At 45.2% G+C, this 22078-nt stretch overlaps 1 protein-coding gene across 1 annotated transcript in view; it reads left to right on the plus strand.

Moving 5' to 3' along the window:
- LOC144095693 (uncharacterized) overlaps positions 1-22078 on the plus strand; it is a 47917-nt gene that overhangs the window by 25042 nt on the left and 797 nt on the right. The gene's annotated exons all lie outside the window — the stretch shown is intronic.

The raw sequence follows: 22078 nt of genomic DNA on the forward strand, positions 1-22078 counted from the left end.
CGCAGATAATTGCTAGCGAGTCCAGTATCATATCACTACTTAATAATAGTAAGGAGTCATCTGCATCTGACCACGTTAGTCTCAACAACAAGTTACCTAAAAGTACAGCACACAGCATATCGGGAATGTTGTGCGCTCTTTTTTCACAGTCCTTGTCATCCGGCCTAATTCCTAATGATTTGCGTATAGCAAAGGTGACACCAATTTTTATACACGGCGATCGCTCATCACCGCTTAACTACTGGCCAATTTCGTTAACTCTTACTGTCTGCAAACTACTGGAACATGTGATACATTCACAAACCATAACATACCTATAAGAGCGCAACATAATCTTCAAGTACGAGCACGGCTTTCGCAGGGAATATTCATGCTTTGTTTTTTCCCCTCATCACCTTCCCGGAAGTGGGGACTGAGTAATCATTCTCGTGAGGAGCAAAACCGCAAAAAGAGGACGGGACTGAGGCAGACGACAACACAACTCAGTCCCGTCCTGTTTTGCGGTTTTGCTCCTCACGATGCCATACCAACTGGCCTACAACCGAGTCCTTCTAAGTCGTCTTTCTCCGCTTCCTAAACTAGTACGGATTGTATGGTTCAGTTCACCCGCATTTTATCTTTGTTTTATTGTTTGCTCGTCTACGGCTCACTCTGCATCGAACCGATGCTTTCCTTTCGCGGCGGGGAATAATGCCACATGCCTAGAACCGCGCGGCCTCCGCGCTTAGCCGTAGCTACGTCGAAGCGGCCGTTGGTGCTTGGGGGCCATTCGGGACGGACCAGACTCGGTGACTAAAAGTACCTCATTCTTGGGATCAGCCCTAAGTCTGCCTGCATGGCTTCTTGGGTCGTGACAATATTTATCTCCTTTATTAAGGCGATAACACTAGATAGCTATTTCCTGAGTTTCGTGTCAGCATGATTACGTCGTTTTCTGAAGATAAATGTGCAAAAGTTTGAATGCGCTAGATAGCCCGTCCGTGATGAGATCTCGGTGTGGAAAAGATTTGGTCAATGTGGTATTATTAGTTAATTAATTAAACGTGAAACTTACACTTCGACGTCACAATAGCCACGGATGTCGACACAGCTTCTCCGCATGATTGTGTTGTTCTATAAAGATATATGTGAAAAATATGATCGCGTTAGATACTGCGTGATGAGATCTTGCTTTGCGAAAAAAAATTTGGTTGGTGAATTGTAACCAATTAATAATTTAAATGCAAAAATTTCACTTTCATGTCACAACAGCCCGTGTTTATGTCCCGAGTTTCGTGTCAGGAAAACTTTCTTCGCATGATTACGTCGTTCTGTGAAGAGAAATGTGCAAAAGTTTGATTGTGTTAGTGCGTGATGTGATCGAGCTGTGGGAAACATTTTTTTGATGAATTTTCATTACTTAATTTCCATTCGACGACACAATAGCCACGGATGCCTACATAACACCGGAATGTCAAAACAGCCACGCACGTCGCCATAGCACCTGTACGTGAAAAGGAAAATAAATAGAGTAAAACATAATAAAAATACAAATGAAAACTAAAAAATGAAATTAAAAATAAAAATAAATAGATCGCATACTGGCGTCGAGGAAAAAACGCGCGTTCTAGAAAGCTCCACACTTTCGCGCTCCTCCACGTAAGCGGACTTAAGTGCCCTGGTAATTTTTAATTTATTTTTAGATACGGCAGTCAGCACACGGTCATTTCAGCAGGGTGGTACAAGCATGATTTGAAACAATGGCATGCACAGAAGAAATGAACTGTGCACTTGTTATGCAATAAAAAGCACACTAAAACCACAATGCACAGCTGGGCTCAACAAGAAGTAAATACGTAAAAAAATAAAAAGTTAAATTATCAAACACAAGGTTACAGAAAAGAAGAAAAAATACCAATAAATACAAGAAATAGCACTATCCTAAACATGAAAAAACGCAGTTAATTTTGGAGCAGAAACGGCGTTATTTTTCAGCTGATTCCCGTCGACTCTTGCACGGGTGAAGATCGAATACCTGAAAGTGTTGTTACACGAGGAAAACAAGTTTATATTTAGATTATACCTTTGGTGAGTAGCGTATCTTGAAGAGAAAGATATTATTCAAGTTATGTCAGTCATGTAATGGCCATTAATTTATATAGAAACAGTGTTGAGTAACGATCTCTTTGCGCTAAGGGAGAAAGATTCGCCCTCTTTAAAAGATCTGTAAAGGAAGCTCTGGTAAACGGGTTATAAATGAAACGCGCAGCTCCTCTCTGTAATGCAAAAAGACGAACTGCGCAACAAGAACACGGACGAAAGGGAGGCAGACACACACTAACGCAGACTTACAACTTTACTAAAGGAAGGAATACAAGGCAAATATATATAGCGATCCCCAACGCACTTCAAATCTGATCAATATGGCACGTGACAATCTGCCCAGGCGATAAACAGACCACACAAGAACCAACCGCTTACAAGATAATCTTATACCGGGCCGGCCCTTTCTATGAAAACAAAAAGCAAAGGAACGCTTAGCGACAGTGCACACTTGAGATTTACGCGTTCTGCAAAGTAAGGAAATTCATAACAAAAAACCACACCACTGTAGCCATCTGATACCACTGAAGCTCGAACCACTTACAAGCGCAGGTGCTGACACCAAAACCAAGAGACGAAGCACTCCCCCTTTTGAAAGCAAACAAAACGGGAAACAAAAACAACCACATCGGTCATCGTCAAAAACAAAAAAACAGTGAAAAAAGGCACCAGGTCAAAAGGGTAAAAAAACCATGAATCAACTCAAGAAGCTACGTCACAAAAACAGTGAAAATAGGCACCGAGTCATTTAAAAAAACAAAAAGATGAAAGACGGGACAACAGTTTAAGACAACAACGGTTTTAAAAAAGGGGGGTGAATGAAATCCAAAGCGCAGGAAAACATCTCAAACCATGACAGAACCGAAACAAAACTGAGATCGCTAATCAAATGAACAACGAAAGCATCAAACGCAATCAGGAGGCACTGCTCAATCACCAGGGCACAAACAGGCCACTAGGCTACACATGCCCCCGCAGAAACGAAAATTCTTTGGATGATAAGGAAATGGAAGCCTTGCTAACACAGTTGTCCGTAGTGCCGATGTAAAATGTTTCGACGACGAGACGCTCCCATTTGTCATTCAATCTGGCCAGAAATTCCGTCTTTTCGAACCATGGTACACAGTCCCGTTGCTTCATTTTTGTGCAGTCCGCACAATGCTTAGCCAAAAACCCTCCATCGTTGTTTGCCACGCTCAACCGGTGCTCCCTTGCTCTTTCATTAAAGCATCTGCCGGTTTGGCCTATGTAGACTTTTCCGCAACTAAGGGGAATGCGGTAAACAACGCCGGAAACGCAATCTTTGAACTTCCTTAGATGTTTGATTTTGCAAGGGGTCTTCTTAGTGTTCTTCATCATCACGCACACCTTGGACAGCCTGCGTGGAGCCGAGAAGACAACGTTGACGCCTCCTTTTCTCGCCACTTTCTTGATGTGCGAGAATTTGTGGATGTATGGAATCACATGGGCCTTCTTTTGCTCGGCGTCTTCTTTGTCTTTGCGTTCTCTCTTAATTTTTTGAAGCACATTTTCACACACACTCGAAATGACGTGCGGAAGGTATCCAGCTGCTTGCAAACGCTGAAGCTGGTACTGGAAGCTCTCTTGGACTTTGTGGTCACAAGTCTTTTTCAGGGCTGACTCAACACATAGGGAAATGATGCCTCGCTTGACCAACTTCGAATGGGCACTAGTGTAGGGAAGCAAAGCCTTTTTGGACCTGGGTTTGAAGGACCAGCACAAACGCTGTTTCTCAAAGTGCAGATCTAAATCCAGGAACTGAAGATGACCATCAAGCGGTAGCTCACTGGTAAACCGGAGCCCGAAAGATTCAGATGAAAATGCCGAGAGGATCTTTGAGGCCAAATCCTGAAGATTGCCGTCCCCCGGTGGGGTCAGGAAGACCAGGTAGTCATCGACGTACCTGCACACGCGGGTGACAGCCATCCCTCGCAGTTTGTCTTGAAGACGTCGGTCAAAGGATGACAGAAAAATGTCGCTTAAGGCTGGAGCTATGCTCGAACCTATACAAATGCCTGCTTTTTGAATATGATAACTCTCATTGAAGTGGATGACGGAAGACTTTAGATAGAAATCTATAAGTTCCAAGAAGTTGCCAGTGTTGAGGCCAACTGAGTTCCGGAACTTCGTCTCTCCGTGAAGCTCCACGCATTCTCTGATGGCAGCGAACAGTCCTTCGTGCGGAATGGAATAATACATGTCCTCGATGTCGACGGAAAAAGCCGTCGTGGAAGTTGGTAGCCCTTTTTCCATCAGCTCAACGACTTCTTTGGAGCTTCTAACGAGGAACGGGTCATTGCCTAATAACACATTCAAATGTATCTGCAGGAAGTTCCCAGGCTTCCTCTGCCAGCAGTTCCTGTCCGACACGATTAGTCGAAAGGGGCAACCAATTTTATGCGTTTTTCCAGTGAAAAACACTTCAAGGGTTCCGGCATCCTCGTTTTTCACGGCCTTCATCAAATGCTCCAACTTCAAATCCTTTAAAAGTCTCACGGCTTCTCGCTTTCTTTTCTTCGGATCGTGCTTGACTGGCGTGAAGTTCTTTGTGACGGCATCCATCGCCTTGCTCTGGAACAAGCCTTGCGGTAAGACTACAAAACCCCCTTCCTTGTCCGACTGGATGACCGTTAAGCCATTTTCTTTAAGAAAATTGACAACCTTCTTGACAGGTGGCTTAGAAGTTGTCCTGTTACTCGCATGGCGGTAGGCGCACTCCACACCCTCTCCGATGAGTCTCTCCTTTTCTTGTTCGGTCACTCTCTCGCCGATACCGTGGACTAACCCGAGAAGGCTTGGCCTGGGGCATGGTGGTTCGAAGCAGTACTTGGGGCCTTTGTCCAGGATGGTCTCGATATCCTTTGGGATGCTGGCTCCTCCTAAAACTGTGACCGAGCTTGACGTATCTGCCGGACGAGGAGTGGCGGTCAGCTTCAACATAACCTGCCTCCACAGGAATTCTGTGGACCGTGTTGCCATTTTGAGGTGTTCAAAGTACCGCACGGACAGCGTCGGGGGATCGCTTTCTTCTTCAAGAAGAAACTTCATCCAGTCTCGCAAGAGCCGCACTTGTCGCCAAGCTTCAGACTTCATGAGCTTGCAAATCCTCCTGGCATGTGCCCACGACGGACCGATGTAACCAAAAAGATGAAGGACTTGCAGAGGAACGAGTTTCCTCTTCAGGCAAAAAGACAAAAACCTGGACTGACATGTGGCCACGGCGATGAGACAAGTGCATGAGATCGCTGCATTTTGCCTTGTTTGGGTACAAAGAAAAGAGCCCGTGGTACTAGAAAGATGTTTCAACAGGACTTGTCGGGCTAGTTGGTTGATCATAATGCAAAAGAGACGAACTGCGCAACAAGAACACGGACGTGTTCTTGTTGCGCAGTTCGTCTTTTTGCATTATGATCAACCAACTAGCCCGACAAGTCCTGTTGAGTCCTCTCTGTACCTTTTCTAGTTGAGCAATATTATTTTTTGTAAAAGGGTCGCAAATTTATGAAAGCGCAATCTAAAATAGGTAATACGACTGACTTAAAAGTAGAAAACTTAAGCGCAGGCCTGAAAAAAAATATTTTGCTCTTGGCGTTTGCATTTACTAATTACTAAAGTTAATATGGGCACTCCAGTTAAGATGATTCGATATCCACAGCCCTTAGTACTTACAGCTGCTTACTTCAGGAAGCAAGATGTTATTGTGAAAAGGTAGCACTGTGCTTTGAAAAAGACAAGAACAGGAGGGAAAGGAAGCATAACGACCTTGTCTTATCTCCTGTACTTATATTTTTCGCGCAGTCATACGTTTTAATGAAATGAGCCAGCAAGCTCTTAAGAATGTTCTTCTACAGGTATTATTAATACTGTAGTCAAAAAAGCAAATATCTCTTCTAATGTGTTATTCTCATGAAAACAGTTTTTAAAGATCTATTACTATCTGCCAGGCATGACACCAAGAAACAAATTTTTGAACAGCACTGTTCAATAATAATTGGTCCGACATGCTGTTAATTTCACTGTACAGAACATACTCGTCGGCAAAAGGTTTAATGTTAACTGGAATCATTAATATCATTAATGGAATCATTAATATATTACACAAACTAAAGTGGCCCTAACAGAGATCCACGGGGTACTCCCGAATGCACCGTTACTGATGTGGAGAGTGTCGTAAAAAGAAACAAATTGTTTCCTGCGGGTTAGGTACGCTGCCATCCATTCCCTTAACTGATTACTTTGGAAAACTATAGGCAATTTGTGAAGTAGTTTTTTTATGAGGAACTCTGTCAAATGCTTTCGAGAAATTCATCAATATTCCGTCAATTTGTCGGCGTTTATTAATTGATGTTGCCAAATCATGAATTGTTCCAAACAGCTCAGTGCACGTCGAAAATCCTTTTCTAAAACCGTGTTGATATTTGTTAAGAAATTGTGTTTATTAAAAAAAATGCCAGCATATGAATATGTATAATGTGCTCGACTAATTTACTGGTTGTTGATGTCAACGATACTGGACGATAGTTGTTAATGAAGCCTCTATTTCCACTTTTATGTAACGGTTTGGTTCAGGCCGTAACGTAATCATTTGGTAGTTCACCGTCGTGTAATGATTTAGTTAATAAAACCAGCCAATAATTGAAAACTCTGTGCATATCTTTGAAGAAATATATTTGGGATGTTGCCGGGCCCCGGGGACTTCTTTATATTCAGTTTTAATAGCACGTCGAAAATGACTGGTTCGGAAATTGTAAGGTGTTGCATACTGCACAAGGAGACATCAAAAAAAGGTAGGGCACCGTCAGCTTTAGTAAAAACCTATTTAAATGGCGAATAAAAGCATTAGATATTATTTCCGAATCAGTTACCTGTTCCCCGTCTATTTCAAAGGTGTCTGAGTCTAAGCATAATAAAGTGTTGCCTTTAACCAGTCGTAGCACAATCATGGCGTCCATCTATCGTTCGCTTCCATCTCGTTATTCAGAATTTTGTTCGCAGCTAGGCGTAATCCTTAATCTTTGAGTGTGGAAAATAAGGACGTCATAACTTGCGGCGATATAAATGTCAACTTAATCGACCCTACGTCAAACTTACTCGGAGTAACGAAACTGTTGCCTTGGCTGTGGATTCACATCATTGATCAACTTGGCTATAGGCGCAACCTAAACGGTTCCAATACACTTATCGACCACATATTGACTAACTTTTCTTTCGACCATTCTGCAGGTGTTGTTGATTTTACTATCACTCATCATTACCCTGTTTCTGTATGCCCAGATGGTGAAAATTCGGGTTTACAAACGCGCACGAAACCTTCATTTCACTTAAAAAAGTTCGTAGCTTTGATAAGTGACATCGACTACAGTGCATTCGCTTTAGAGAAATGTGCTGATACATCGTATCAGCTGTTCTCTGCTCAGATAGCTAGCTGAAAATCTGAATGTACAACTAACTTCATTGTCACGCGTTGTTTCATTCCCCGAGAAAGCCATGGATTACTGATAGGCTGATGCGATCAATACGCAAGAAGAACAGCCTTCGAAAAAAGGTGAAATCACAGTCCTTTAACATGACACTCAGAACACGGTTCAAAAAATACTTTAACGTACTTTCTGCTCTCCTGAAATATGCAAACGCGATTACTACATAGATCACATCGTCAAAAATGCAAATGGCGCGCTAAAAAATAGCGACCCAATCAAACAATTCCTCAATAAATGTGAATCTGTCTATCCTTAGAAAAATAGCGCGTGGCATGGTCACCCTTTCGACAAAGCCAGTGCACTTGGTGAGAATTTTTGTTTTACCGAGCACACACAGGGAACTTCTCTCAGCCAACCTTGTCACGTTGCCCTCATTCGTTTTACTTGCGCCCCACTTGTGCAGGCGAAGTACTGCAAATAATTTTATCCCTTAAAGGTACACTGAGGAGAACCCTATCAAAATTTTTTTGTTAGCAATATCTGATAGTTCGGCATTTCATGGCTTTGTTGACTCTTGTACGGGAGCGAAAGATGCATTTATTTCAAAGAAATTTGGATTCGAAGTTGAAAAATTTTTTCCCGCCGCTCCAATTCAAACTCGAGAACTCTTATGACGACACGGAGAACTCTTATGACGACACAGAACGGAGTGACGTGAAACGTGACGTAAACGAAGACTCCGTGATTTCTGGCGGGTAGCGGTGCGGTGCGCTACCTTCCTTTGCAAGCCTCACAGATTCTTCGCGTTCATGAAGTAAGGAAAATTCCTCCATGGTGGCGCCTCTTGTCCTAGGAAGTTATCACGCTTGTACTTGCGAGATTGGCCTGTGGCGGCGATACCTGTATTTTGGTTCTTGCTATTTTCTACATTACAAGAGCTTTGTTTTCAGGAAGAGTGGCGTTTTTGTGATCAGGAGCTGGTATTCTATGGATACAAGCCAACTTCAATTTCTCCTCAGTGTCTCTTTAAGACAACTGGTCCAGGTTTATTCACCCCTCCCGAATTAAACTTGTATCCCGAGAGCTGTCACCAATATTTGCTGATATTGCCAGCAAGATGTTCAAATAGAGAGTTTTCCCGAAACCTCTCAAAACTGGAAAAATTATTCCCGTGTTTAGGAAAGGCGATCGTGCATGCATGAATAACTATCGTCCCATTTGTATCCTCCCGTTTTCCAGCGAAGTTATAGAAAAGCTTTCCCCTATATATATTTCCGCAGAGCAAAAGATCGCTAGGGAAGCAGAGTACGCATTGCAAAAAGCACTTCACGCACGGCTCGGCAGGGGAGGAGCAGCAAACAACGGTCATCACTGCGGTAGCATTTAGGAGGCAAATAATTACTGACCTGAAGTGCAATGCAAAACGGATTTTTCAGCATGTTGCCGATAGCGCTGCTGCGATGCCCACTGCCGATGAACGGCCTCGCTGCCCCCCTTTAGAGCAACCGTATGGGTCAAGGGAGATGGCCTTGCCGTTGCCTCTGCGGTACCGTGCGCCGTGACGAAGTGGATCAATTAGCGATTCAAGGCGACGTGTGCCCCGCGTGCGAATTTCTCCAAGACCAGGTCAAGATTACAGAATGCTCCGATGCGTTCAGTTGCCGGAAAGTCAGCACAAGCCGTTGGCTGGCAGCAAAACCCATCTTAAACAATAGTCATGGTATTCAGCTCCGTTCATCGAATGTCAGCTTCTATTCCTTGTGTCACTATTGCTAGCCAAATACACAGCGTGATTTTCTTTAATCTCTACGGATTTTTATTTTAAAAACAGTGAGAGATACGTCAGGGCGGTCTGTTCAGCTGGATTGTACAGCAAAGCGGATATTATGTGCCTACCATGGATCAATAATTGGAGAATTAGTTAGCTAAGTTATAAACTAAACTTTCAATTTCGATCTGACGGGCATGGTTATATTACGAAATTACTGGCCGTAAACATCGAAGGTGTGGCCTGTTTTTAAATTTTCGAAGTCAGCGGTGTGAATAAAAATATCCAACGTCAAAAATACGCATGTGAAAACTTGCTGAGTTGGCTTTCTCGCATTACCTAATTAAAATGACGGTGCTGCGCATGCTATCGTCGGCGAAATCGTGTTAACTTAACCACAGTTCTGATTAATAAAAAATAAAAACTCAGCTCTCCTTCGATCTTGGCGGCCGTCAGTATTGCAATATAATCTTGCCTCCTAAAATCAGAGATATAAAAGCTTCTTAGCAAATTTAAGTTAACTAATCCTCTAATTATTGGCCCGTAATAAGCACATTATGCCGGCCTTCCTATGCAATCCACCTGAACAGACCGCAGTGGCGTACCTTTATAATTTTTAAAAATAAAAATAAGTAAAGGTTAAACAAATCACCTTGTATTACCATCTAACAGTGCGGCGTTCATGACAATAATGACAGTAATACTTAGGCAACCATTGAATTGACAGCTACACAACCAAACATAATCACGTTTCTAATTTATGCATAAACTCCTCCGTTGATGTTATGTAAAGAAATAATTGCTGGTAAAGCTTACTCCACTCTATTATTGTTTTGGGGAGAAAAGAATGCTTAAAAGCGTCAACTCTTGTGTGATCAGTACGAGGTGACAGTCTTCCAAGAGGTCGCAGGTATAAGCCAGGAATGAGGTTTAATTTGCTTTGATAACAGATGAGGCAAAAGCTTTAGTCGGGTTATTTTTATTTTAGTCCTGAGTTCTGGGAGTTGCGCTAAAACGAGCAGCGCTGTTAGCGATTGGTATTGTTGGTGGTGGAAAAAATAAACCTGACGGCAAATCTTTGAACCCGTTCTAATTTATCTGACCGGTGCCTACAAGGTATTTACTAAGGTATTCGCTAATAGAGTCAGGGTAACCTTAGACTTTAATCAACCAAATGATCAGGCAGGCTTTCGTAAAGAATATTTCACAATAGATCATATGCACAATATCAATCAGGTGATAGAGAAATGCGCAGAATATAACCAACTCCTATATATAGTCTTCATTGATTGGGAGAAAGCATTTGACTCAGTAGAAACCTCCGCAGTCATACAGGCATTGCGATATCAGGGTGTAGATGAGCCCTAGGTCAAAATACTGGAAGATTATTAGGAACTGCACTACTACCATAGTTCTTCATCAAGCCAGCAATAAAATTCCGATAAGCAAGGGCGTCAGGCAAGGAGACACGACTTCGCGAATGCTATTCATCGCATGTTTACAGGAGGTTTTCCGAGGCCTCAATTAAGAACAGTTATAGATAAGAGTTAATTGAGTATACTTGAATAATCTGCGATTCGCTGAAGACATTGTCTTGCTGAGCAAGTCAGGAGATGAACTGCAAATCATGTACAATGAGTTGGACAGAAAGAGCAGAACGGTGGGTCTAAAAATTAGCAGGCAGAAAACGAAAGTGATGTTCAACCATCTAGCAAGGGAACAGCACTTTACAATTGGCAGCGAGGTGCTCGATGTGGTAAAGGAATGCGTCTACTTATGGCAGGTAGCTACAGCTGAACCGGGTCATGAGCAGGAAATAACTAGAAGGATAACATAAGAATGGGGTGGAGCGCATATGCCAGATTCTCTCAGGTCATGAATAGCAGGTTAAGGATATTCCCACAAGAGAAAAGTGTACAACAGCTCTATCTTACCGGTACTACCTACGGGGCAGAAACGTGGAGGCTATCGAAAAGGGTTCAGCTTAAGTTAAGGACAACACAGCAAGCCATTGAAAGAAAAATGATAGGTTTAACGCTAGGAGACCGAAAGCAGGCATTAACAAACGCGTGTTAATGACATCCAAGTCGACATCAAGAGGAAGAAATCGGCTTGGTCAGGGCATGTACTGAGAAGGCAAGATAACCGCTGGTCCATAAGGGTAACGGAGTGCATTCCAAGAGAAAGTAAGCGTAGCAAAGGCCGGCAGAAGGTTAGGTGGGGGGATGTGATTAGGAAGTTTGCAGGCATAGGGTGGGCGCAGCTGGCTAAATACAGGGTTGCTTGGAGAGACATGGGAGTGGCCTTTGCCTTGCAGTGGGTGTAGTCAGGCTAATGATGGTGAAGATGAATTTATCAATGAGGTTCATCGTGTCGAACTGTATATGCTTTAATCAGGTGTAATCTCTCATGCCTAAAACGGTGTCCATTAATTTATTCATCTCAAGAATAATCAGTACTGGACGTCCTCTTTCTGTTCTCGACTATTGGAGCTGCTGCAATCAATAAGTATTCATGACTAATAAAATTCTGATGCCGAGATTAAAGTTAATATTATGGTTATTCATATACATGTTTTCGAGCCGCCCTGTTGATCTCGTTTTCGACGACGTCGACTGTGAGACTTCCCAAGAAGGATTCTCGGTCTGTATCATCGCTGTTGTGTGCACCAAGCATCTGAACTTTCCTTGCGTTGTTCGCTGCTTCTGACGGGAAACGCTCGCGTAGTATCCGAACTTCCCACTCCTGCAGCAGGTACATCTTTAGGAAGTACACTGGCGGGGCTAGTGTATACGGTTCTACAACTGGTGCACGTACGCGGATGCAGAGTCCTTTTCGGCTGTGTTATCTTGCGATGAAATGCTGACTGCCCTATCGGTTGTCGTCTGCGGACTTTTTAGTCCTGCTTGCTTGCCTCTTCTGTTGTTCGCAGTCGGTTCTTGTTCCTCGCAGTCGTTGCTAGCGGAGACACACGCTGCTTGAAAATTTCTGCCACTCTGCACGTGTTGATGATTCGCTCTAGTATCAAGCCTCTCTCACGGAAGAGCCTTTACTGTAGTGCGGCGTCGAGAATGCCAACGATGATCCGGTCGTCGGTGAGGTGTTCATGCTTCTACTGGCGAAGTCGCACCTTGCGGCTTGATGCTGAAACTGAACTATGCACTTGTAAGTTGGCTGGTTTTATTTCTGACACATGGTACAGAAGGCTGCTGTCACTTGGGTAACGGTTTTGTGTGGAAGGCCTATCGTCGAAGATGGCAAGAATGGCTGCTACCATGTCGCTTCTCTGCTTGAGGCTGGCGCAGAAAACTTGAATGTCTGCACCACTTCCACGATGTTGGACCTAATACATAAAAAATCAGTGCTCGAGCTGTTGCTTCTGGCTTTATGCTCCATGCGCATGCTTCCTCATATAGTTGGAACGATGTTTTTCATTCCTATCATGCCTCTGTGAAATGGCCTCCCGGCTTGAGCAGCTTTGTTGGTTGGATATCAGTGGAGATGTTATGATTACTTGCTGTGTTGTCGCGTAGCTGAGGCGCCGAAGAGTAGCTGCGGTGAGTTAGTTTACTTCTCGCGCCATGTTTTGTCAGTATTTTTGTGGATTAAGCAACGGGAGGAGGCGAGAGAGCGAACACCGGGAGAAGCGGCAGACATGTCTGGCGTGAGTGAAGATGTACATAACTGGAGTTATTAATTGCATAACACCCTCTAGCATACTAGCACGCTCCGAACGATTCCAAAACAACTGTATCTTAGCCTCTACACAATATTGCCGTGAATCTTCGCAGTGTCTGTTCATTCTTGAAATCTGCCGCCACGAAGCTTTATCGCTTTGTTTGCGATGCAAGACGCGACTAGATTTATCTCAATTGATCGCAGCCAGGCAGAGCTGATTCTACGTTGTTCCAGAATGTTCTAGTAAGTTTGCACGCTTTACCTAGGAAGTTCGCTATCACCTTTAAACTGAGTACGGCCCACAGAGGCGGCATTTTGTTCGACGACCGCCGAGCACGCTTGTCGCTTTGCCGCCGCCGAGTGATTCAGTAAATTGTGGGCGCAAGTCAGCCCAATAAACAGTTTTCTTGTAGAATACCTTTTGTCCGTCTTCATCGCTCCTTCGATGGCAGTCACCACTTGGTGACATCTTGTGGAGGTGCTGGATAGCCTTCCATGTTCCGGATGCCCCCTTCAAGTCGTGACGCCATCCCTCAGCGCTTCGCACGCGAGGACGAGCCAGCTGACGTCTCCAGGGAGAGGAGCCTGAGTTCGGGACCCTGCCGGACCGCACCAGACCGCGAAAATGAGCTGCTGTGTTCTGTTGTGTTTTATGGCACATAGGCAGCTAAGACCATCATGCTCTAAGCTCAAGGTATAGAATTGGTTGTCTGTAGAATGTTTAGGAATATGAAAAATCGTCGATGGTGTAGATGGCCTAAAAATATCGAACTGCCTTGTATTAACAGAGAAGAATACATCTGGAAATAGCTAATGGTAAAAGCCTCAGAGAAGGTCAGGCAGCCTCAGCCTTCTTCTCAGGAATGAGAAAGTGGCTGTGGTATATCATGTACTAAAGCAGACCAGTGGCTCAAGATTTACAGTTTTTCAAGTACCTCTGCTTCTTTTAAAAAGCTAAAAACGGAATGTATGTTAACAATGGCATTATCATTTAAGAGCAGTGCTGGTTGAAAAGGAATGCATTCATTATAAAATTCAGTAAAATACTTTTTTTTTAGCGTTTATAGTTGCACACATGAAAATAAAATGTGATTAACCGTAAGATCATATCCGCATACGCAAATAGGTTTGTCTTGTATTGTTAGCAGGAAGTTGTGCGTAAGGTGCGTGTGACCTATCCGGAGACGGCATTAAATCACTTCCTTAAAACGCTCCTGGTGCACACACGATTTAAATTCACCCAAGACCGCCTTTACCAAATATAGTTTATTATTCAGTTCACCGTTCCATTCCGACTGCCATTTTTCTCTTAATTTACGCTGTACTAAGTTTATGCAATCCTTAAAAGGTATATTTACTTCTTTATTTCCTTGCCACGAGCTTTAGCAGCGCACAGATCTGCCCTCTCGTTGCCTTTTATTCCGGCATGAATGGGAACCCAGCAGAATTTTATGTTTTGTCCTCGAGCTGTGGCTGTTACTATCTTGTGTATGATGTCACCAAGAATCGGAGTGACTGCATTTCTAGGGCGCAAAGCTGTAAGTATACTGAGGGAGTCTGTGTAAATAATACTGTTGGTAAGGTTCTCCTTTTCTATTTTTTCTACGGCCACACAGACTGCGTAACATTCTGCAGTGAAGATGGATGAGCACTGTGGAAGTCGTACTGTTTTCTCCGACTTCCCTTGGACCACTGCGCTTCCTACGTAAACGTCCGTTTTTGAACCATCTGTATAAAACTACTGTATTTTTCTTCCAGTGCAAGGAATTCTTGTACTATATGTTGTTGCGGAGTTTGTTTCTTATGAAACTGTGTAAGAGTGAGATCACATATTGCAGGAAAATTGTACCATGGAGGCAGTGGATCTCGTCTCCGAGCAATGTTAGGTAACGTATCTACTACGCCGACGTTTTGGCACATGTCTTCAATACATAGAATCAGTGGCCTGATAACGAGCGGTTTGTTGTGAAACAGTGTTCTAGATGGGCACTTTGTGACTTTTGGCTAACATAAATGTTTGGGCAGTGAACGAATTTTTAAAATATATGAGCATGTGAGCATGGCTCTTCTATCTGTGACAGTTCGTTAATTTCTACATGTAGACTATTTATGGGCGACGTTCTGTAAGCACGAGAGGAAAGACGCAAACCTAAATTATGTATTGGATCTAGTCGTTTCAGGTACGAAGGTCTCGCTGACCCGTAAACTATACATCCGTAGTCTAAAGTGGAGCGTACCACTGAGCGATAAATTTGTAAGAGACATGTCTTGTCAGCACCCCAACGTTTACGTGACAGTACTGTGAGTATATTTAGGGATCCGGAGGCTTTATTTTTCAGTGCGTTTATATGGGGCAGGAAATTGAGCTTTTTGTCAAAAGTTATCCCTAGAAATTTGTGTTCATTTTTGACGGGTATCTGTGTTTCGTTCAGGTGTATAAATGGGTCGGCTTGTATGCCTCGTTTCAGCGAGGAAAGGATAGCTACTGTTTTCTGTGTGAAAACCGGAAACCGTTTTGATCTGCCCATGTCACTAGTTTACTCATTGTCAACTGTATTTGTCTCTCGCATGTTGCTACGTTTGAGGATGTGCAGGCTATTTGAAGATCGTCAACGTACACTGTATACAGGATGGACTTTGGGATTATTTTACTTATGGAAATCATTTTTATAATTGACAATATCGTGCTTAAAATACACACCTGAGGAACCCCGTTCTCCTGAATGAAGCTCTTGACAGGGTTGACCCCAGGCGTAATTGAAATGAGCGGTTGGAAAGGAAGTCAGTCCAGTTTAACATCCTACTGCGGATACCTAGGTCGCCAAGGTCGCGGACGATACCAAACTTCCAGGTTGTATCATACGCTTTCTCCATATCGAAGAAAACGGCAAGGCAGTGCTGTTTGTGTATAAAAGCTTCTCTTATTGTGTTTTCGAGGCGAACTAAATGGTCTGTTTTTGAGCATCCCTTTTTATAACCGCATTGATGGACATCAAGAAGTTCGCGGGATTCAAGGACAAATGTTAATCTTATATTAAGGAGACTTTCGAAACATTTCGCGAGACAGCTTGTGAGGGCTAGCGGCCTGTAGCTACTTGGGGAAGTTGGCGGTTTTCCAGGTTTCAGGAATGGCACTATGGCGGCTTTCTTCCACTCTTTAGGTATTTTTCCTTCTGTGAATATTTTGTTAGAAAAATATAAGAGTGCCTCTATGGCAGGCTGGGAAAGATGGAAAAGCACTTGATAGTCTATCTGGTCGGGTCTTGGAGCAGTTTTTTTTTTTGCCAGCAGACAGTACAGCTTTTATTTCTTGGAGAGTGATTTGATTAAATTGTTGTATTGTTGGTTTGCACCTCCACTTGTTGGAAGTCTTTGTTTTCCGGCAATACTTTTGTATTTCAGGAAGGACTGCGTATAGTGAGATGAACTAGGAACTGCAGCGAAGTGTTCCCCCGAAATTTCTGCATGTCCCCCTATGCTTGTTTGTATGCCAGGTGTTGCCAAAAGAGGAATCGTGAATGGTGAGAAGTTGCCATTTAATTTCCGAACCTGTTCTCACATTTTCTTTGATGTTATTTGACAGCTTACAGAAGAAGTGTAACTCTGCCATGAGGCTTTCTCTGCACTGCGACGGACGTACCGAGCTTGTGCTCTTGCCTTTTTAAAACGTACAAGGTTCTCATGTGTAGGGTACCTGCGAAATTTGCCCCAAGCACTATTTTGTCGTTGTTTTTTGCTTCCTTGCATTCTTTTGTCCACCACACTTTGCGTTTTAGCCGCACCACTCCTGAAGACTGAGGAATAGCTAAGTGTGCGGCCTTAATTATACAATTCGTGAACATTTCGTTTATCTCATCGATGGTGAGGTTTTCTAAAACTATTTCCTCTAAATTGGTTTGTGCTCTAAAAATTTTCCAGTCTGCTAAATGCAGCTTCCAACGTTGCGGTTTAGTTGTGATTTTTAGTGCGGATGCCAAACTGATTAATACCGGAAGGTGATCGCCGCCATATGGGTTGTCGATAACGTCCCATTTAAAATCGTTAAAAAAAAAGATGGAGGACTAAAGGACAAATCTAAACAGCCCATACTGCCCGAGGTTGGAGAGCAGTATGTGGCCTTTTCCGTGTTTAAAAGACATACATTGTTTGTCAGAATAAAATCTTCGATTGTTTGCCCCCTAGAGTCGCAGCGCTCGCTTCCCCAAAAAGGGGAGTGAGCGTTAAAATCCCCGACTACCAGATATGGCCCTGGAAGTTAATCTATCATTTCTTGTAGATCATGGACTGTTGATGTAAAATGTGGAGGAATATATACAGATTAGATTGTTAGTGTTTTATAGCTGACGATGCTGACTGCAACCGCCTCAAGTTTTGTATTGAGCTTGATTTCTTGAGCAGGAACGCCGCTTTGTACCACAATTGCGACGCCTCCCGAGAGTCGATTTGCCTGCTAACGATCGCGTATAAAAGTTTTATAATGTTTCAGGATATGGACATGTGGTGGACCAAGATTGGTCTCCTGAAAACATAAAATTATGGGTAACATTGACCCTAAAATATGTGTTATGTCACTGTAATTCCGCATAAGTCCTCTACAATTCCAGTGAATTGAAAAAGCCATGTTTATGATTTTGAGAGGAAATGAAAGGGGATTTACTTATGTGGTGGGCCCGTAATGAGGGCCTGTCTTTTTTTCGCTCAAGAGAGCTGTTCCGCCGCTGTAAAGCGGCCGGACTGAGAGTTATATCCATCTCCTCGGCAGAGGTGCTGCACGGCCGCGCAGCCGCGGTTGCGTTAGTTTCAGGCTTCTCCCGACGGGGGGAGATCCTGCGGGATGCCGACCCATGGACCGGCGCTCTCTGCTTTAGCAATGAGAGGGCAGCTTTCGCTGGCCCTGCCTGGGGGGTTGGTGGCTCTGCCATAGGCTCGATGGAAGCGGCCTTGGCAGGTTCCGGAGTGCTGTGTGGTACCACGCCCCTGCGCACCACATCACCGAAGTTTGGTTTTGCTGTGAAGGAGAATGTGTTTGTAAGCGCAAAATACCTTCTCGCTTTAAATGAATTTTTTCTTTGTCTTTATGGTGATTATCTCTTTTTCTTTCTTCCAGGACGGAGACGCCCTGGAGTATGCAGCATGGTGTCCTTCACAGTTTGCACAGCGCAGAGCTCCGTCACATATATCAGACTGGTGATCATTCGAAGCACATTTTGCGCAAGTTTTGCGACCGCGGCAGCTCTGTGAGCCGTGACCGAATCTTTTACAATTGAAACATCTGCGAGGGTTTGGTATGTATGGCCTTACATTGACTTTCAAATATCCCACGTCGATTGTGTCGGGCAAGGTGTTGGTGTTGAACGTGAGGATCATGTTTTTTGTGTCTATTTCCTTATTGTCCTTCCGGATTTTCATTCGGTGGACATCTATGACGTCTTGGTCGGTGAGCCCGTCGAGCATTTCTTTTTCAGTTATGTGAAGAAAATCATTTTCCGATATCACGCCTCGGACAGTGTTTAGTGAGCGATGAGGAGTCACGGAGACCGGGATTTCCCCTATGGACGTTAGGTTGGAGAGCTTAGAAGGTTGGACATTGTCACACAGTTCGAGCAATAAGTCGCCGCTGGCCATTTTTGACAGCTTATAGCCAATGCCTAGGGTTTCAGTCAAGCACTTTGACACAAGGAAGGGGGATATTATTCTTGCCTGTTTATCTTGTTGTTCACTGTGGATCACATGATATTTGGGGAAAGTTACTTTTATTTCTTGAAAAAGTTGTCTGCCTCATTCCGCCATCTTTTGAGAGAGCGATCAGGTTTTGAAATTAGGGGAGCCATAAAAAAATTGTTTTTCGGTCATGGTGCCAGCCACCCACCACGGAGTCCAACAAGGGGACGGGACAGGGACTTGACAGCAAGTCCTGCCCACGCCGGCTGTACACCTCAACTACGACTAAATATGATGCAACGCAGGGTAGTTGGTCACACAAGGTTAACCCTCGCCGCCAGGAAAGAAGCAAAAACCAAGAAGTGAGTAGGAGATAGGAGAGTTGTGAGAAAGAGACAGGAAATTGAAAGATGGCGGGGAGGACAGGAAAAGGCAACTGCCGATTTCCTCCGATCGGGTCCTGCGGGAGGTGCCGTCTACAGGAAGCTAGGGCCAAAGTGGTGTGTTGCCTCCGCCGAGGGGCCTTAATGGTCCAAACGCTCAGCATAGGCTCAACCACCAGGATCCCCTTTTCCCCGGACACGGCGATGCCACGCACGGCTAGGCGCGTGTGCTCGGGTCCGTGGTGATGCACTGTTCACCATCATCCCCTGCGGGGATGTCCCTTCGGATGCTCGGGAACCCGTGGTGTCTCCACTCACCAGCGCCTGCAAGCTGCAGACGCCCCCCTGCGGGGCAAAAGACGCTGCTACGAACACCGCAACGTCGCCGAAGATGTCGACACCGATCGTACTGCCGCAGCCGCGGGTGCCTCCAACTTTCAATGGATCCCTAGGCGAAGACCCCGAAGAATGGTTGGGCCAATTTTAGAGCGTGGCATCATTCAAGTGCGATGATGCGGCAAAAATTTGACATGTTTTTCTCATTGGACGGCTCCGCACGCACGTGGTACGAAAACCGCGAGTCGTCCCTAAAGACATGAAAGCTATTCAAGAGGCAACTATGGAAGATATTCACCAGTGTTGTGAGGAAAGAAAAAGCCGAATGACTCCTCGAGTCCAGAATCAAGCTTCCGAATGAGCCCGTCCGTGGTTACGTCGAAGAGATGAAGCGCCTATTTCGCCGCGCCGACCCCGAGATGACCGAGGAAAAAGAATGTTCAATTTTTAATGTGTGGCTAAAAGAACAACACTTTGGGAGCCTCGTCCGCCAGCCGCCAAAAACAGCCGAGGAATTCATGCAAGAAGCCTGCACGATTGAGAAGACCATCGACGTCCGAGCTCGGCAGTACAATCGCCCTTCCTCTGCCTGTGCAATCCGTTCGGACACGACGGCCACCACCAGCGACAACTTGGAGGAAGTTATGCGCGAAATCGTCCGAGAGGAGCTACGCCGATTACTGCGATCTTCCCCTAAGCCGTAAGCAGCGACTCTGGTGGATGTGGTACGGGAAGAAGTGCAACTGGCACATGGTACCCCGACGGCCCCAGAACATCAGGCCATGTCCCACGCCGCTGCAGTAAGAACTCCTCAGCCCCAACGACAACCCCTACGTCCTCCCCGAGATGAGCCATTTGCTCCAGAACGCTGCCTACCAGCACCCGTCAGCAGACTATGACCGACGCTCAAGCCTCAGGAAAGCGATGCCTGGAGGACTTCCGTTGCGGCGAGGCCGGTAATATTCTCCGTCACTGCCCGTACCGACGTATCGGTCTTCGAGGATTTGCCGTTGGAGCCCCACGACCACGCTTCGGCCAACGTCCGCAGGAAATCGACGAGTACCGCGTCGAGAGGAGTACACGCTCACCATCGCCGTCAACCTCGCGCTTTGCGTCGCCACAGCGCAACTACACAGCCACGGTACGAGGAAGGTCTCCTAGCCCCCGTAGGGGAAACTAAAGACAGCAACCTCTGGAGGTGAGATTGCTCACTGGCGAAACGCCGAAGATCCTCCACCGACCACGCCCCATGAAGAACTACACTCGCTGCACCGACGCCGCATATCCCGAACACGACGCAAACTGCCTTCAAAACGACGACGCCACCCAGAAAAGCTTCGACCGCACGCCCCACCCGCGACTCGCATACGCGAAGAAGCCGTGACGCGACGCCGAGGGTGACATGCAATGCAAGAGCCAGGACATCGGACTTATAGAAGTGACTTTCCGCGGCCGAAAAGTTACCACTCTAGTCAACACAGGAGCTGATTACTCGGTGATGAATGGAACATTCGCTGCGCAGTTGAGAAAAGTCAAAACGGCTTGGGACGGCCCACAAATTCGCACCGCAGAGGGCCACCTCATTACGCCATCAGGACGATGCACAGCGCAAGTGAGTCAAAGGACATACCTATCCTCCGACCTTTGTTGTGCTACCGCAATGCTCCCGCGAAGTGATCTTGGGCATGGATATCCTTAATGAGTATCAGGCGATCATCTATCTACCTGCAATCCAAGCTGATCACGCTTTCGACGGAAGAAGCCATTGCTTCGATGAAAACTCGGGAAATTCACGTTGCCCTGAGTGTCCTGGAGGAAGAGGTGAGCGTCCCACCCCGTTCAAGCGTTATCGTGACCGTAGGCACCACGAAAGACATTAACGCTGAAGCCATCATCGAGGGGAATATACAGTTGCTTCTAGACAAAGTAATCGGCATCGCAAGAGGCATCGCACATTTCCGCAATGGCCAGGTCGAAGTACTTCTCACTAACTTCAGCAAAGAATACCGGAACATTAACAGCGGAACGACAATTGCTTTCTTCGACGAAATATCCGACGTACGGGACTCCTTTGCCCTCTTCGACGCATCCGCAGAAGATTCGCCTGACCAAAAGAACTCGCCCACTTTCGACATCAACCCAGCCCTGCCCCGGAACAGACAAGACCAGATCTGCACTCTGCTTCGAAGCTACAGCGAGTGTTTTTCGTCATCGCCGAAGGTCCGAGAAACGCCAATTGCCAAGCATCGCATTATAACGGACCAACCTCTCCGTCAAAACCCCTACCATGTGTAACCGCGAGAACGACAAGCCATCCGGAACCAAGTCGAACAAATGCTTCGCGACGACGTCATCCAGCCTTCAAACAGCCCATGGGCGGCACCGGTTGTTCTAGTGTGAAAGACGGCGCACTTCGATTATGCGTTGATTACCGCCACTTGAACAACATAACAAAGAAGGAAGTCTACCCCTCCCCCTCATCGACGACACACTGGACCGGCTCTGCAACGCCAAGTATTTCGCATCGATGTACCTCAAGAGCGGCTGCTGGCAAATTGAGGTCGACGAAAGAGATCGCGAGAAGACAGCATTCATCACTACGGAGATGGCTCTTTGTGTTCAAGGTGATGCCATTTGGTCTCGGTTCCGTGCCAGCGACGTTCCAGCGAGTAATGCATACAGTACTGGCAGGCCTGAAGTGGAAAATTTGTCTGGTATATTTAGATGAC

This window comes from Amblyomma americanum, chromosome 6 (assembly GCF_052857255.1).
Source record: "Amblyomma americanum isolate KBUSLIRL-KWMA chromosome 6, ASM5285725v1, whole genome shotgun sequence".
In the NCBI taxonomy this organism is placed as follows: Eukaryota; Metazoa; Arthropoda; class Arachnida; order Ixodida; family Ixodidae; genus Amblyomma; species Amblyomma americanum.